The sequence below is a fragment of the Oncorhynchus keta genome, chromosome 13 (genome assembly GCF_023373465.1).
Source record: "Oncorhynchus keta strain PuntledgeMale-10-30-2019 chromosome 13, Oket_V2, whole genome shotgun sequence".
Lineage (NCBI taxonomy): Eukaryota > Metazoa > Chordata > Actinopteri > Salmoniformes > Salmonidae > Oncorhynchus > Oncorhynchus keta.
Window position 1 is genome coordinate 5278143 of NC_068433.1, and position 7500 is coordinate 5285642.

The 7500-nt window shown below is 37.0% G+C and overlaps 1 protein-coding gene across 1 annotated transcript in view; it reads right to left on the minus strand.

The window, feature by feature from the left end:
* The window catches only part of LOC118380292 (4F2 cell-surface antigen heavy chain-like), a 26217-nt gene that overhangs the window by 1691 nt on the left and 17026 nt on the right, over positions 1–7500 (minus strand). The gene's annotated exons all lie outside the window — the stretch shown is intronic.

The following is a 7500-nucleotide window of genomic DNA, read 5'->3' on the forward strand; positions in this document are numbered from 1 at the left end:
CTATACCATACATTACCATACTGTACCATACTATACCATACCGTACCATACTATACCATACCGTACCATACTATACCATACTATACCATACCATACCATACTGTACCATACTATACCATACCATACCATACTATACCATACCGTACCATACTATACCATACTATACCATACCATACCATACTGTACCATACTATACCATACCATACCATACTATACTGTACTATACCATACCGTACCATACTATACCATACCGTACCATACTATACCATACCGTACCATACTATACCATACTATACCATACCATACCATACTGTACCATACTATACCATACCATACTATACTGTACTATACCATACCGTACCATACTATACCATACTATACCATACTATACTATACTATACCATACCATACCATACTGTACCATACTATACCATACCATACTATACCATAATATACCATACCATACCATACTGTACCATACTATACCATACCATACTATACCATACTATACCACACTATACCATACTATACCATACTATACCATACTGTACTATACCATACTATACCATACCATACTGTACTATACCATACTATACCATACTATACCATACTATACCATACCATACTGTACTATACCATACTATACCATACCATAATATACTGTACTATACCATACTATACCATACTATACCATACTATACCATACCATACTATACTATACTACACTATACTGTACTATACCATACTATACCATACTATACCATACCATACTATACTATACTATACTATACCATACCATACTACCATACTATATCATACTATACCATACCATACTATACTATACTATACCATACTATACTATACCATACCATACTATACCATACTATACCATACTGTACCATACCATACTGTACCATACTATACCATACTATACTGTACCATACTGTACTGTACTGTACTATACCATACTATACCATACTATACCATACCATACTATACTATACCATACTGTACTATACCATACTATACTATACCATACCATACTATACCATACTATACCATACTGTACCATACCATACTGTACCATACTATACCATACTATACTGTACTATACCATACTGTACCATACTATACCATACTGTACCATACTATACCATACTATACCATACTATACCATACTGTACCATACTATACCATACTATACCGTACCATACTGTACCATACTATACCATACCATACTATACTGTACTATACCATACTATACCATACCATACTGTACCATACTATACCATACTATACCATACCATACTATACTGTACCATACCATACTATACTATACCATACTATACCATACTGTACCATACCATACTATACCATACTATACTGTACCATACTATACCATACTGTACCATACCATACTATACCATACTATACCGTACTATACTATACCATACTATACTGTACCATACCATACCATACTATACCATACCATACTATACCATACTATACCATACCATACTATACTATACCATACTATACTGTACCATACTATACTATACCATACTATACCATACTGTACCATACCATACTGTACCATACTATACTACATCATACTATAGCATACTATATTATACCATACTATACTATACCATACCATACTATACTATACCATACTATACCATACTATACCATACTATACCATACTATACCATACCATACCGTACCATACTATACCATACTATACTGTACCATACCATACCATACTATACCATACCATACTATACCATACCATACCATACTATACCATACTATACTATACCATACCATACTATACCATACTATACCATACCGTACCATACTATACCGTACCATACCATACTATACCATACTATACCATACTGTACTATACCATTCTATACCATACTATACCATACTATACCATACTATACTATACCATACCATACTATACCATACTGTACTATACCATTCTATACCATACTATACTATACTGTACCGTACCATACTATACTATACCATACTATACCATACTATACCATACCATACCATACCGTACCATACTGTACCATACCGTACCATACCATACCATACCATACTATACCATACCATACCATACTATACCATACTATACCATACTATACCATACTATACTGTACCATACCATACTATACCATACTATACTATACCATACTATACCATACTATACTATACCATACTATACCATACCATACTATACCATACTGTACTATACCATTCTATACCATACTATACTATACTGCACCGTACCATACTATACTATACCATACTATACCATACTATACCATACTATACCATACTATACCATACTATACTGTACCATACCATACTATACCATACTATACTGTACCATACCATACTATACCATACTATACTGTACCATACCATACTATACCATACTATACCATACCATACTGTACCATACTGTACCATACTGTACTATACTATACTGTACTATACTATAATATACTATACTGTACTATACTATACCATACTGTACTATACCATACTGCACTATACTATGATGTACTATACCATACTGTACTATACCATACTGCACTATACTATACTATACTGTACTATACCATACTGTACTATACCATACTGTACGATACTGTACCATACTGTACTATACCATACTGTACTATACTATACCATACTATACTATACCGTACTATACTATACTATACTGTACTATACTATACTGTACTATACTATACCGTACTATACTATACTCTACTATACTATACTATACTATACCATACCATACTATATCATACTATACCATACCATACTATACTATACTATACTATACCATACTATACTATACCATACCATACTATACCATACTATACCATACTGTACCATACCATACTGTACCATACTATACCATACTATACTGTACCATACTGTACTATACTGTACTATACCATACTATACCATACTATACCATACCATACTATACTATACCATACTATACTATACCATACTGTACTATACCATACTATACTATACCATACCATACTATACCATACTATACCATACTGTACCATACCATACTGTACCATACTATACCATACTATACTGTACTATACCATACTATACTATACCATACTATACTATACTATACCATACTATACCATACTATACCATACTATACCATACTGTACCATACTATACCATACTATACCATACTATACTATACCATACCATACTATACCATACTATACCATACTATACCATACCATACTGTACCATACTATACCATACTATACCATACTATACCATACCATACTATACTGTACCATACCATACTATACTATACCATACTATACCATACTGTACCATACCATACTATACCATACTATACTGTACCATACTATACCATACTGTACCATACCATACTATACCATACTATACCGTACTATACTATACCATACTATACTGTACCATACCATACCATACTATACCATACCATACTATACCATACTATACTATACCATACTATACTATACCATACTATACCATACTATACCATACTATACCATACTATACCATACCATACCGTACCATACTATACCATACTATACTGTACCATACCATACCATACTATACCATACCATACTATACCATACTATACCATACCATACTATACTATACCATACTATACTGTACCATACTATACTATACCATACTATACCATACTGTACCATACCATACTATACCATACTATACTATACCATACCATACTATACCATACTGTACTATACCATTCTATACCATACTATACTATACTGTACCGTACCATACTATACTATACCATACTATACCATACTATACCATACCGTACCATACCATACCGTACCATACTATACCATACCATACCGTACCATACCGTACCATTCCGTACCATACCATACCATACTATACCATACCATACCATACTATACCATACTATACTATACCATACCATACTATACTGTACCATACCATACTATACCATACTATACTATACCATACTATACCATACCATACTATACCATACTGTACTATACCATTCTATACCATACTATACTATACTGCACCGTACCATACTATACTATACCATACTATACCATACTATACCATACTATACCATACTATACCATACTATACTGTACCATACCATACTATACCATACTATACTGTACCATACCATACTATACCATACTATACTATACTGTACCATACCATACTATACCATACCATACTGTACCATACTGTACCATATAATACTATACTGTACCATACCATACTATACTGTACCATACCATACCATACTATACTGTACCATACTATACTATACTATACCATACTATACCATACCATACTATACCATACGGTACCATACTATACCATACTATACTGTACCATACCATACTATACCATACTATACTGTACCATACCATACTATACCATACTATACTATACTGTACCATACCATACTATACCATACTATACCATACCATACCATACTGTACCATACCATACTATACTGTACCAAACTATACCATACCATACTATACCATACCATACTGTACCATATAATACTATACTGTACCATACCATACTATACTGTACCATACCATACTATACTATACTGTACTGTACCATACCATACCATACCATACCATACCATACTATACTGTACCATACCATACTATACTGTACCATACCATACTATACTATACCATACCATACTATACTGTACCATACCATACTATACTATACCATACCATACCATACTGTACCATACCATACTGTACCATACCATACTATACTATACTATACTGTACCATACCATACTATACTATACCATACTATACTGTACCATACCATACTGTACCATACTATACCATACTATACTATACCATACTATACTGTACCATACCATACTGTACCATACCATACTATACTATACTATACCATACTATACTGTACCATACCATACTATACCATACTATACCATACCATACTATACTATACCATACTATACCATACTATACTGTACCATACCATACCATACCATACTATACCATACCATACTATACCATACTATACCATACCATACCATACCATACTATACTATACCATACCATACTACACCATACCATACTATACCATACCATACTATACTATACCATACCATACTATACTGTACCATACCATACCATACTATACCATACCATACCATACTATACTATACCATACCATACTATACCATACCATACTACACCATACCATACTATACCATACCATACTATACTATACCATACCATACCATACTATACCATACCATACTATACCATACCATACCATACCATACCATACCATACCATACCATACTACACCATACCATACTATACCATACCATACTATACTATACCATACCATACTATACCATACCATACTATACTATACTATACTATACTATACCATACCATACCATACTATACCATACTATACTATACTATACTATACCATACCATACCATACTATACTATACTTACTATACCATACCATACTATACTATACCATACCGTAGGTCACGTGTCAGTACACACACAGAGAGAATCGAGAGGAGGGGGGAGAGAGCGAGAGGAGGGGGGAGGTTGCTAGTGCAGGTTGCTAGTGCAGGTAGCTAGTGAATGATTGCTAGTCATTGTTTCTAGTGCAGGTTGCTAGTCAATGTTGCTAGTGAAGGTACTTAGTGCAGGGTGCTAGTCCGGGTTGCTAGTCAATGTTGCTAGTGCAGGTAGTTAGTGCAGGTTGTTAGTGCAGGTTTCTAGTCAATGTTGCTAGTTAAGGTAGTTAGTGCAGGTTGCTAGTCAATGTTGCTAGTGCAGGTAGTTAGTGCAGGTTGCTAGTCAATGTTGCTAGTGCAGGTAGTTAGTGCAGGTTGCTAGTCAATGTTGCTAGTGCAGGTTGCTAGTGCAGGTTGCTAGTCAATGTTGCTAGTGCAGGTTGATAGTCAATGTTGCTAGTGCAGGTTGCTAGTGCAGGTAGCTAGTGCAGGTTGCTAGTCAATGTTGCTAGTGCAGGTTGTTAGTGCAGGTTGCTAGTGCAGGTTGCTAGTCAATGTTGCTAGTGCAGGTTGATAATCAATGTTGCTAGTGCAGGTTGCTAGGGAAGGTAGCTAGTGAAAGTTGCTAGTCAATGTTGCTAGTAGGGGTTGCTAGTGGAGGTTGCTAGTCAATGTTTTTAGTAGAGGTTGCTGGGTGCAGGTTGTTAGTCAATGTTGCTAGTGCAGGTTGCTAGTCAATGTTGCTAGTGCAGGTTGCTAGTCAATGTTGCTAGTGCAGGTTGCTAGTGCAGGTTGGTAGTGCAGGTTGCTTGTCAATGTTTTTAGTAGAGGTTGCTGGGTGCAGGTTGCTAGTGCAGGTTGCTCGCGCAGGTTGGTAGTGCAGGTTGCTAGCGCAGGTTTGTCAGTGCAGGTTGCTAGTGCTTGTTGATAGCGCAGGTTGCTAGTCAATGTTGCTAGTGCAGGTTTGCTAGTGCAGGTTGCTAGTGCAGGTTTCTAGCGCAGGTTGGTAGCACAGGTTGCTAGTGCAGGTTTGCTCGTGCAGCTTTGCTCGTGCAGGTTGGTAGAGCATGTTGCTAGTGCATGTTGCTAGCGCAGGTTGGTAGCGCAGGTTGCTAGTGCAGGTTTGCTCGTGCAGGTTGGTAGAGCATGTTGCTAGCGCATGTTGCTAGTGCATGTTGGTAGCGCAGGTTTGCTCGTGCAGGTTGGTAGAGCATGTTGCTAGCGCAGGTTGGTAGCGCAGGTTGGTAGCGCAGGTTGCTAGTGCAGGTTGCTAGTGCAGGTTTGCTCGTGCAGGTTGGTAGAGCAAGTTGCTAGCGCAGGTTGCTAGTGCTAGGGTTGGTAGAGCAAGTTGCTAGCAGAGGTTGGTAGAGCAAGTTGCTAGTGCATGTTGCTAGCGCAGGTTGGTAGAGCAAGTTGCTAGCGCATGTTGCTAGTGCAGGTTGGTAGAGCAAGTTGCTAGCGCATGTTGCTAGCGCAGGTTGGTAGAGCAAGTTGCTAGCGCATGTTGCTAGCGCAGGTTGGTAGAGCAAGTTGCTAGCGCATGTTGCTAGCGCAGGTTGGTAGAGCAAGTTGCTAGCGCATGTTGCTAGTGCAGGTTTGCTCGTGCAGGTTGGTAGAGCAAGTTGCTAGCGCAAGTTGCTAGTGCAGGTTTGCTCGTGCAGGTTGGTAGAGCAAGTTGCTAGCGCATGTTGCTAGCGCAGGTTGGTAGAGCAAGTTGCTAACGCATGTTGCTAGCGCAGGTTGGTAGAGCAAGTTGCTAGCGCATGTTGCTAGTGCTAGGGTTGTAGCTTTTAACTAGCCTTCTCAGTTAAAACATATGAATAAAACAGGATACATGTTCAGGTCACAGTCAAAACAAAGGAAACGCTAAGTAATGTGAAAGG